Source organism: Oncorhynchus tshawytscha, linkage group LG05, assembly GCF_018296145.1.
Source record: "Oncorhynchus tshawytscha isolate Ot180627B linkage group LG05, Otsh_v2.0, whole genome shotgun sequence".
Taxonomy (NCBI): domain Eukaryota; kingdom Metazoa; phylum Chordata; class Actinopteri; order Salmoniformes; family Salmonidae; genus Oncorhynchus; species Oncorhynchus tshawytscha.
In genome coordinates, this window is record NC_056433.1 from 25790957 (window position 1) to 25802878 (window position 11922).

The 11922-nt window shown below is 40.1% G+C and overlaps 1 pseudogene; it reads left to right on the forward strand.

The window, feature by feature from the left end:
- The first annotated feature begins 5173 nt into the window (after positions 1-5173).
- LOC112251498 lies at positions 5174-6267 on the forward strand (annotated as a pseudogene).
- The last annotated feature ends 5655 nt before the right edge of the window (positions 6268-11922 follow it).

Below are 11922 nucleotides of genomic sequence, written 5' to 3' on the forward strand. Positions count from 1 at the left end.
CGGGAAACAGTGGGTTAACTGCCTTGCTCAGGGGCAGAACAACAGATTTTTACCTTGTCAATCCAATTCAATCCAGCACCCTTTCGGTTAATGGCCCAACACTCGAACCACTAGACTACCTAAAGTGGCATCCTATGACGGTGCCACATCGAAAGTCACTGAACTTTTTGGTACGGGCCATTCTACTGCCAATGTTTGTCTGTGGAGATTGCATGACTGTGTGGTTTATTTTATACACCTGTCAGCAACGGGTGTGGCTGAAATAGCCGAGTCTGTGTATGTAGATGGGTGAGATGTTTCTTTTATTTAATTCACTTTGAATTCAGGCTGTAACACAAGAAAATGTATAAAAAGTCAATTGGTATTAATACTTTCTTAAGGCACTCACTGTATGGGATCTTCAGAGCATTACATTTTGCTCTCTCACACTGAGGCATGGTGATTATTGGGGGGAGGGGGAGAGATTTTTCATATGCTATGAGGAACTATTATCATTCACAAAGTATTAGAAAAATACAATTATTTGACTTACTGTGTGAGGTGAAGACAAAATGACTGAGAAGCTCAGCTTGTGGTGGCGAGTTAAGACACTCAGAAATCAGACAAATCCCCAAATGGGCACATACCTACATTTGTGCGCAGGAGGACAGTTAGCTTATATCTATGCGTGCACAGGCACGCATGCTCCGTCAACATTAAAAGGACAGAGAAACCAGACACATGCTCATTGCTCACATGGAGGTCCCAAACAAAATACAATGAAAAAATTGACAACGCTTGTAAATGATGGTATGAAATAAACCAAATGTGTTATTCACAAGTGTAGCAGGTTGTGAGAATGGTAAATGGCTGTAGGCCTGATTAATCCATGCATTAACAGAAATTAACAGACATTAATGCAACCAAATGATAGGAATTAACGGTAAATTTACAACTGGTGACATTCATAATGTGGAATGTCTAAAAAATAAACCATCAAAAGGCAAAGAATTAACACAATAAAACAATGAATGAGCAAGAATTGGCGGGAGACAGCTCTGCTCATTCTGGAGAGCTGAGCGTATTTTGAAGAGAGACATACCAATATCTTTGTCACACACCTCTCCCCTTCTTGTCTCAACATTTGCAATTATATTCAAGACACATTATCTTCACTAACAGCCACATCTCAATAATCAACTAGGCCTAATGCCACGAGAGCTACTCAAATTGCTGGCTTCCCAACTCGGTATATAGATCTACACGCTTGTGATTTGAACCAATTCACAGCTTTAAAATAAGCTAATGCTGCTCTGTGGCTAAATCATGGTCTCTGGTGAAGTATGTGAATGTATTTCACTTATTTCTGTATAGTCAGGAGTAAAAAATGTATTTTGGCAAATGTATTTCTATTTACTTCAGTTGCCGAATATTGTCCTATGCTTAGTGTACTCATCACATTAGGAATTGTATTTTATTGTTAGCCTGCAAATACTTTATTATGAAGGGGATTTTTTTCCAACCCTCTCACTCAGCACTTCCTACTCAAAACATCTTCCTGTGGCAATTCCCCTAGGCCACTCTCTATACTGCCACCTACTGGTGGGACAAGTTTAGAGATAATCTCTCAGGCCCCTCTCCGACGCCAGGACCCGTCGATGATATGACTATACTCTGACGAGCTTTCGGTGTTGAATGAAAATGACTAAATGAATGTTAGCATAGTATTACAGATTGCATGCTTTGTTGAGGGGATCTTAATGCTTGTGTTTAACTCACACTTGATATTCTGGTTTCCTATTTTGTCAATGCGTTTCAAATGTGGGTCAAAAGGGAAATAAAATTATCCAAGTTTTTCATTTAGGCTATGCCAACATTGTAGTATAATTAATGTGCAATGTTTTAGCTTAAAATGTACAGTGCCAGTCAAAAATGTGGACACACCTACTCATTCAGTGTTTTTTTTTCTTTATTTTTACTATTTTCTACATTGTAAAATAACAGTGAAGACATCAAAACTATGAAATAACACATGTGGAATCATGTAGTAACTAAAAAAGTGTTAAACAAATCAACATATATTTTATATTTGAGATTTTCCAAAGTAGCCACCCTTTGCCTTGATGACAGCTTGCCATTCTCTCAACCTATTTGGTAAAAGACCAAATCCATATTTAGACAAGAACAACTCAAATAAGCAAAGACAAATTACAGTCCAACATGACTTTAAAACATGAAGGTCAGTCAATGCAGACATTTTCAAGAACTTCCTCAAGTGCAGTCGCAAAAACCATCAAGTGCTATGATGAAACTGGCTCTCATGAGGACCACCACAGGAAAGGAAGACCCAGAGTTACCTCTGCTGCAGAGGATAAGTTCATTAGAGTTACCAGCCTCAGAAAATGCAGCCCAAATAAATGCTTCACAGAGTTCAAGTAACACACACATCGCAACATCAACTGTTCAGAGGAGACTGCGTGAATCAGGCCTTCATGGTCGAATTACTGCAAAGAAACCACTACTAAAGGACACCAATAATAATAAGAAACTTGCTTGGGCCAAGAAACACGAGCAATGGACAATTGACCGATGGAAATCTGTCCTTTGGTCTGACTAAATTTGAGATTTTTGGATCCAACCGCCTTGTCTTTGTGAGACGCAGAGTAGGTGAACTAATGATCTCTGCATGTGTGGTTTACACCGTGAAACATTGAGGAGGAGATATGATGGTGGTGTGGGGGTGCTTTGCTGGAGACACTGTCAGTGATTCATGGCACACTTAACCAGCATGGCTACCACAGCATTCTGCAGCGATATGCCATTCCATCTGGTGTGCACTTAGTGGGACTATCATTTGTTTTTCAACAGGACAAGGACGCAACATGCCTCCAGGCTGTGTAAGGGCTATTTGACCAAGAAGGAGAGTGCTGGAGTGCTGCATCAGATGACTTGGCCTCCACAATCACCCGACCTCAACCCAATTGAGATGGTTTGGGATGAGATGGACCGCAGAGTGAAGGAAAAGCAGCCAACAAGTGCTCAGTATATGTGGAAAGTCCTTCCAAGACTGTTGGGAAAGCATTCCAGGTGACGCTGTTTGAGAGAATGCCAAGAGTGTGCAAAGCTGTCATCAAGGAAAAGGGTGGCTATAATATATTTCAATTTGTTTAACCCTTTTTTGGTTATTACATGATTCACAGGTGGACTCCAATCCACAGGTGGACACCAATCAAGTTGTACAAACATCTCAAGGATGATCAATGGAAACAGGATGCACCTCAGCTCAACTTCGAGTCTCATAGCAAAGGGTCTGAATACTTATGTAAATTAGGTATTTCTGTTGTTTTTTTACATTTGCAAACATTTCTAAAAACCTGTTTTCGCTTTTTCATCATGGGGTATTGTGTGTAGATTGATGAGGGAAAATAAATAATCCATTTTACAGAATAAGGCTGTAACATAACAAAATGTTGTAAAGGGAAGGGGTCTGAATACTTTCTGAATGCACTGTATGTATTATGTATTATATTTATCTATGTTTATAAAGGAAATATTGTCTACTCGAGAAATGTGACATTATAGTATTTCAACGTAGCCTTCAAAAGTCATTGGAAAAGGTGAACCATCTGTTCTACCATTAACTGCGCTTCGGACTGGGTCAAATAGAGCAAAATACTTGAAATAACTTATCAATTTACTACTGTGAAGTGGGTCCAATTAAATGAGAGATGGGACGAATGGCCTTCCTTGGCCAACTTGTTGTTGGCTATTTAGCTCATATGAAACCATCAGTCAGTAAAGGTGAGGAATTTATTCTGCAATGATGATGGAAATGAAATACATCATAGGAAATAGACTCCCACTTTTGCATGAAACTGGCCCACGCATGTTTTAGGGGCAGATTTTATGCATAAACAACGTTTATAAATGAGGCCCCTGGAATTGGAGAGGGGCCTGAAAGATTAAGGGCCTAAGAGATGATGTCTATAAACTATTCCCACCAGTAGGTGGCAGTATAGCGGGGGGCCTGAGAGATGATGTCTGCAGTTAGATCCTCCCCGTTTCTGGGGAGGAATTTATGAAAAACAGTAGGGGGATTCGTTCCATTAGTCGTAAAATAAAATCTCCACCTACACGGGGCACCGGGCCATGCTAAACGGACTCGCTCAGTGCTTGACTTATCTGAGAGGGGTGTAACCTATCCCATAAACATACTCACCAGCTCGACGCATATTTGGGTTATCAGCGCGCGCATGACTTCAGTTAACACAACTTTTACCTTTAACTTACTGTTTAGGCCTACTATAATAATTGCATTATTGTGTCAGCCAATAGTTGATATATCAGAAGAAGAAAAAATGGTAGCCTGGTTGCCGTCTCAGTTTAGCTATTACCAGTCTTTTTAGTTAACGTTCCAATCCTTACTACTCCTGTGCCAACACAAGTGTCAATTGTGGAATGTTAGCTAAAAAGACTGGTACCCAGACTATTGTTTTGGGGGGTCGTATGTCGACTATAACAAATTAGACCGTAAATTATAGACGTGAATGGTTACAATGCAAAGACACCAATACGCATTGAAGCACCAGACATGAACAATTGCTGTCATCTTGGAGTCAATTAACACATCACAGTTCTTTGGATGGCAACTTTATAAAATGTCCCAGAATTGCAGCCTCTAGAGAAGTACATTTAAAGGGGGAATCTAGGATTGGTAGGCCTACATCCATTTTCTGATTCTTGAAAAATATAATGAATACATGCCTCACGAGCTTATGTCTAACTAACCCCATCATAACCCAACATGTAAGCTTGTCTAACTCAATTGTTTGCAAACACTGTAATTGTAAAGTAAAATTGTAGAGCGTCAAAACTCTCAGATGGTCAGTCCTTGTTCCATCAATGGTTACATTTCTCGAACCCGATCACTCAGCTGTTTACCTAAAAAGTCAGGATACCCCTTTTTACTCATATGATAAGAGTTATGCCAAATCAAATCAATTGAAGCCCTAATTGAATTGCCCAATGCTCTCATCCCACTGGGCACAGACATCATTTCGATGTCTATTTTTGATTTACATTTGGTTGAGCTGTCAACGAACGTGAATTCAACGTGAATTCAACGTGAAATCAACGAAAAATGGCACCATGTCATTGGATTTATGTTCAAAGTTGAGTGAAACGGGGAGAGTATATGCATGTATTTGAAAATCTTGGCAAGCTTTTAAGTCTGGATTTAAGCTTTAACTCCCTGCAGGCTCTCCCAGATGGTATATTTAAAGGCCTCATCTCTATGAAAGAGATGGCTCTTCACTTCAACTCACTCACATACCTCAAACATTTTTCCAGAGAGTCTCAAAACAGTTGACCTCTGTTACAATTTCCTGGCCTCTCCTGACCCAGAAGCTTTCCATTCTCTCAGCTGGATCAACCTGTATAGGAATCAATTTCACTGTGAGTGTGGCCTTTCTGACATGGCTGAAAGGGACAAACGTGACTTTTCCTGACATGAATGAAATCAGCTGTGAGTTTCCTTCAGATCTCCATGGCATCAGCCTGTTGAATTACAGCTCAGTCAAATCGTGTGAGGAGGATGATAAGAGGCTGGTTCAGGAGCTGAGGCTCTCGCTCTTCATCGGCTGCACAGCGCTCATCATCCTGATCAAGTTCGGATCAATCGTTTTTGCTCGTCTCCGTGGATTCCTCTTCAAAGTTTACAAATAGTTGACCGCCAGGATCCTTGAGGGCCCTAGGAGGGATCCTTCTGCTGATGGGCCTCGGTACAACGCTTACTTATGCTTCAGCAACAACGACTACAAGTGGGTAGAAACCGCCCTGTTGAACAGACTAGACTCTCAGTTCGCGGAGCGAAACGTCCTCCGCTGCTGCTTCGAGGTCAGAGACTTCATCCCAGGTGAAGATCACCTGTTCAATATTAGGGACGCCATATGGGGGAGCAGGAAGACAGTTTGTATCGTCTCTAAAGAGTTCCTCAAGGACGGCTGGTGCCTGGAGGCCTTTACCCTGGCTCAGAGCAGGATGCTGGAGGAGCTCAGAGATGTTCTCATCATGGTGGTCGTGGGGAATGTCCCCCATTACAGACTGATGAAACATGAAGGCATTAGGACCTTTGCCCAGAAGAGGGAGTACCTGCAGTGGCCGGAGGACACACAGGATATTCAATGGTTCTATGAGAAGCTCATGTCCAAGATTCTTAAGGACAAAAAGAACACTGCCAAAGATAACAATGGGGATATCACACTTGCAAATATGACAGTTGGAACTTAATGTTGTTGACTCATTTTTCCACAGCCTGTATGCTTAAGTGAAAATCTTATTTAACTGTACTGTGAATTCGTACATCAGTCATTTTTATTTTGTCTGTATAACATTAAGAATTTTTACCATGTTGAATACAAGCAAAATGGAGAGGGTCCTCTGTATTTTTGCATAGCTTGTTTTTGACCACTAGGTGGCAGTTAACCTTTATTCACTAATATTGGAACTGTGAAACGTTACCTTCTGTATAAATAACAACCCTTTATGGAAACCTTGCCTGACCTGTGTTAATTAACACAGCACACATTTAGACATCTACTGTTATTGGAAAGGTTTTTGAATGTACATGTAAACTAGGTCTACCATATAACAACCATTTCAGTTTTCTAACTATCTCATATTTTCATTTAAAACTCTTAAAGTACGATACCATGTTTCAGTAACAGGAATGTATCTCTGATGGAGATAATGTAAAAGTGTAACCTTAATGATCATGTGATTTTTCTCCTATAAGTATGAGAAGATGCGGTTCTACAAAAACTGTACCTTAACTTTTGGTGACAGGGGGCAGTATTTTCACATCCGGATGAAATGCATGCCCAAATTCAACTGCCTGCTACTCATCCCCAGAATATAAGATATGCATATTATTAGTAGATTTGGATAGAAAACACTCTGAGGTTTCTAAAAACTGTTTGAATCATGTCTGTGAGTATAACAGAACTTATTTAGCAGGCCGAAACCCAGAGGACTGGGTGAATGTTTAGTCCATAATGTTGCTTGATTGGTGGTTAGGCCATTAGTTAGCTGGGCAAAACTAGGTTACATTAAAAGTCCAATACTATTAATATTTTTTGTGAATCTATGTACATTGCGAAGCTCATCTCATTCCTGCAGTGCAGGAAAATTCTCAGCAACAAGAGTGATCAAATTTAAGATCCTACAATTGTATTATGCTTCGTCAAATACTGAATTTGCAGGAACCTTAGAGCTCAAATTGAGAAGATTAACAAATATTTACCAAGGAAATTAACGTCAGGCTTTACAGTTATTTCAGGGATCCGTAGTATTATTGGAAGAGGCGCACACTGGTCAGATTCCCCTCACAGGAAAATTTCATAAATGCTTCCCCATAACCATAGCAAATATTTGACCTCAGTTAAAAACAAATATAATGATATGCTTTCCGTTCAAGCTGAGGTGAAATCCATTGATCGGAGTGGTCAATCTACTGTGAACTGGCTTGGTGTATAGAGACCAGGGAACACAGTCCATCCAATCTGGGTCATATGAAGCCAGTTCAATATAACAGGATCTCTCATGCAAATAGCTCTAACCAACCACACTTTTCCCCCTGGTGGGTAAAATTAAGCAATGCGCTTTTAAGGGTTTGTGTTAGAGGTCTACCGATTAATCGGAACGCCGATTAATTAGGACCGATTTCAAGTTTTCATAACAATCGGAAATCAGTATTTTTTTTTTTTACACCTTTATTTAACTAATCAAGTCAGTTAACTTCTTATGGTATAGGGGACGCTTGCGTCCCACTTGGCCAAAAGCCAGGGAAAATGCAAATGATATAAAAATCTAACTTTCATTAAATCACACATGTAAGATACTAAATTAAAGCTAAACTCGTTGTGAATCCAGCCAACATGTCAGATTTTAAAAAGGCTTTTCGGCGAAAGCATAAGAAGCTATTATCTGATGATAGCACAACAGTAAACAAAGAGAGTAGCATATTTCAACCCTGCGACGCTACACAAAACGCAGAAATAAAATATAAAACATGCCTTACCTTTGACGAGCTTCTTTTGTTGGCACTCCGATATGTCCCATAAACATCACAATTGGTCCTTTTGTTCAATTAATTCCATCCATATATATCCAAAATGTCCATTTATTTGGTGCGTTTGATCCAGAAAAAAACAGCACTGAACACAGACCTCAAAACGAAACAAAAATTCTGAACGGTTAGTCCTCTGGGTTTTGCCTGCTACATAAGTTCTGTTATACTCACAGACATGATTCAAACAGTTTTAGAAACTTCAGAGTGTTTTCTCTCTGAATCTACTAATAATATGCACATCTTATATTCTTGGCATGAGTAGCAGGAAGTTGAATTTGGGCACGCATTTTATCCAAAAGTGAAAATGCTGCCCCCTATACCTTAAGTTAAGAACATTCTTATTTTCAATGACGGCCTAGGAACATTCTGCCTCGTTTAGGGGCAGAACGACAGATTTTTACCTTGTCAGCTCGGGGGATCCAAACTTGCAACCTTACAGTTGACTAGTCCAACGCTCTAATGACCTGACTACATTGCACTCCACGAGGAGCCTGCCTGTTACGCGAATGCAGTAAGCCAAGGTAAGTTGCTAGCTAGCATTAAACTTGTCTTATAAAAAACAATCAATCAACGACTGTCGTTGCTCCAATGTGTACTTAACCATAAACATCAATGCCGTTCTTAAAATCAATACACAAGTATATATTTTTAAACCTGCATATTTAGCTAAAAGAAATCCAGGTTAGCAGGCAATATTAACCAGGTGAAATTGTGTCACTTCTCTAGCGTTCATTGCATACAGAGTCAGGGTCTCTGCAACAGTTTGGGCTGCCTGGCTCTTTGCGAACTAATTTGCCAGAATTTTACGTAATTATGACATAACATTGAAGGTTGTACAATTTAACAGGAATATTTAGACTCATGGATGCCACCCGTTAGATAAAATACAGAACGGAATAAACGTTTTGTTTTCGAGGTGATAGTTTCCGGATTTGAACTAAGACTTGTATTTCTGTGTGTTTATTATAGTTAAGTCTATGATTTGATAGAGCAGTCTGACTGAGGGGTGGTAGGCAGCAGCAGGCTCATAATAGTCAAAGGTATATGGTTTAGAGAGAAATAGTCTATGCGTTAAAATTCCTGTAATAACCTGCGGCTGAACTTGAAAAGGGGTTATTTCGTTATTTTACCGTTCATGTCTTCCATAGAGAATGCCTTGATCTACTACAAATAAGGTCAGTGTTTCGTGCAGACTTAAACCGCCTCAGCGGTTTGATACCCGTGTAAATCTCACTAGGATAAGGTAACGTATGTCAAAATATTTTCATAAATCCACTCTACGAAAAAAAAGTTATTTGCTTATATTTGGCCAATCAGTTACCTTGTCCTATGGATATCTACACAGTTATAAAATTGGCAAGGTGGTGTAAGCCTACACGAAACACAACCTTATTATAAGTGAATCTAAAAAGAGCTGTGTGTGTGTGTTTTACAGATGGAAGAGAAAAGCAGAGCACCAGTGTGGGACTGTTACATGGAATTGGCACCAGGGAAATCAAGGTGTCTTATTTGTCATAAAGATGTAAGCATGGGGTCAGCAACGGCTAAATAAAAAAATACCACCAACATGTGGAACACCCATCCAAAAGCCCATAATATGTATTACATATATGTGTGTGTGTGTGTGTATATATATATAAATAAATAAATCGGCTGATTAATCGGTATCTGCTTTTTTGTCCTCCAATAATCCGTATCGGCGTTGAAAAATCATAATCGGTCGACCTCTAGTTTGCGTCTTTGTTTGTGTGTATGTGTGGTGGGTATGGGATAAGGAGGTTACAAAGCAAAACAGAGGTTAGTAGTAATGCACAGCTGTACCTTTGACTTCCATCTCTATTCCAGAAGGGGATCAGGGAAAATAATATAGACAATGTTCTATTGGAGACCACAGAGGCCTGTCCACACCCCAGTTTTCTGTACTTGTTGACTGCAAAAACAGTCAGGTACTGGTAGCCTACCCAACCCAGGCTAGAGGCCATGTGGTAGTAAAGGAGTTGATGGAGCACCTGCAGTCAACTTCTCTGATTGCCGTCTGTCCTCAGAGAGAAAGACAGGCCTGAGTGGGCATCAAGAGCATGGAGTTTTAATGGAGCATAACTGCTTTTCCCATCTTCCTCTCAGGCTCCGGCTGTGAATGTTTGGTGCGGTATCAGCCTTCAGATTCCACACAGGGAAGAGAGGACCTACTTCACAACTGACCCTTTGGAGACAGGTGTTTTCTGTACTTGGAACACTGGAGTGGCCTTGCCAGCGTGGGGAGAGAGCAGAGGGATAAGGGAGGATATTATGTCTGTCTCCGTCACCTGTTTTTCCAGCCATATCTCCCCTACAGTTTGAAGTTCCACATTATTCAAGTTATCTCCTCTGGTAATTGCTTCTTATGAGATTGCACGAGTAGCCAATGTTATGAAAATACTGAGTGAATCTGTGATACCAGGATGTTTATATAAGCTATGTAAGGTGAACTTCAGGATACGGCTGTGCCTCAGACTCCTTTTAATGTGCCGTGCACGATGAAATACTAAGTTAAATTTACTCAACTCATGGCCATATGGCATACCACTCATCATTCTCTGCCTAATTTACAGTACACTCACTAGAGGCTAGCCCTTTATGATAGAGTAGATTGAAGACCTTCTTCCTTAGATATGAGGAGCAGTCTCCCCGAGTACAATTTTCTCAGGTAAAGATTAGATTGGCAGAACGCTTCCATTAACCATCTGAGATAAGTCTGTCAATTTGTGCCATGTGTCTTTCTTGTAGTTCTCCCTGTAGTGAGAGTTCACACAAAAGGAAGATGTGGATCATTATGATGAAGTTTATGGTTCATAGCCCTATTTGTGATTCGGACCAACGGGAAGAAGGAGAGGGCGTTGCCTTTGAATAAGGGTAGGCTGTATTAAGTCTATTTTCCTATGACTGTATGGCTACAAAAAAAAAATCTTTATGGAGTTATTATGGGTAGTGATTCTAATTTGATTTTGTCATTTGAAATTGTTTTGTTTTCTTAAAAAAAATATATATATATATTTTTTTTTACACATTACTCACATAGAGTCAAAATGAGGAAACAGTGATATGTAGGAGTGTATCGAGTGATACATGAAGGAGTTCTTCTGTTTCGATACAAATCTCACCAGATTGGGTCTGCTGGATTGCTGGGATTCTCCTGATGGGTTAGAGGTCTAACTTTCTGATCCTGTGACACTGCGATGAAGTTGACAGTGTGATTGGGAGTAAAAACCACTTCTACCACGAGACCTGAGTCCAGCTACCATTGTACAGTATCCTATCAAATCTATGAATTGCTTTTCTCTCATCCTTTTTTTCTCAGGAGTGGGACAGGAGTCCACATGGAGAAAGCATGGAGAGAGATCCGTTACAAAACTTCTCTCATGTTGCTGGTATGCTGGTTGGCAAATGGTCACGATAAATGGGTGGTAAAGGTGGGAGCGGCCCAGGTGTGACAAAGAAATTGAATGTTTCATGGGCCATCCACTTGAAGTATGAAGATTTCTGAAGAAGACTATGAAGATACGCCAGAAGATTGAGTGCCTGAAGGGGGGTTGGTCCACTGTGCCCAGAATTGATTTAGGCTTGTCTTTAATTTGGGGTAGCAAGTTGATTGTAGAGGTTTACACACTGCTAAATTTATAGTCATTTAGATTAAGAATGCATTGGGATACTGATCTGTGATTATAACCATGATCAGAAAGGGAATACTATAATTATGGGTAATTATACTGTATGTTAATGTAGCAGGTTTCTTATGTACCACAGGAGAACCAAGAAATGAAGAGCGACACCACGGC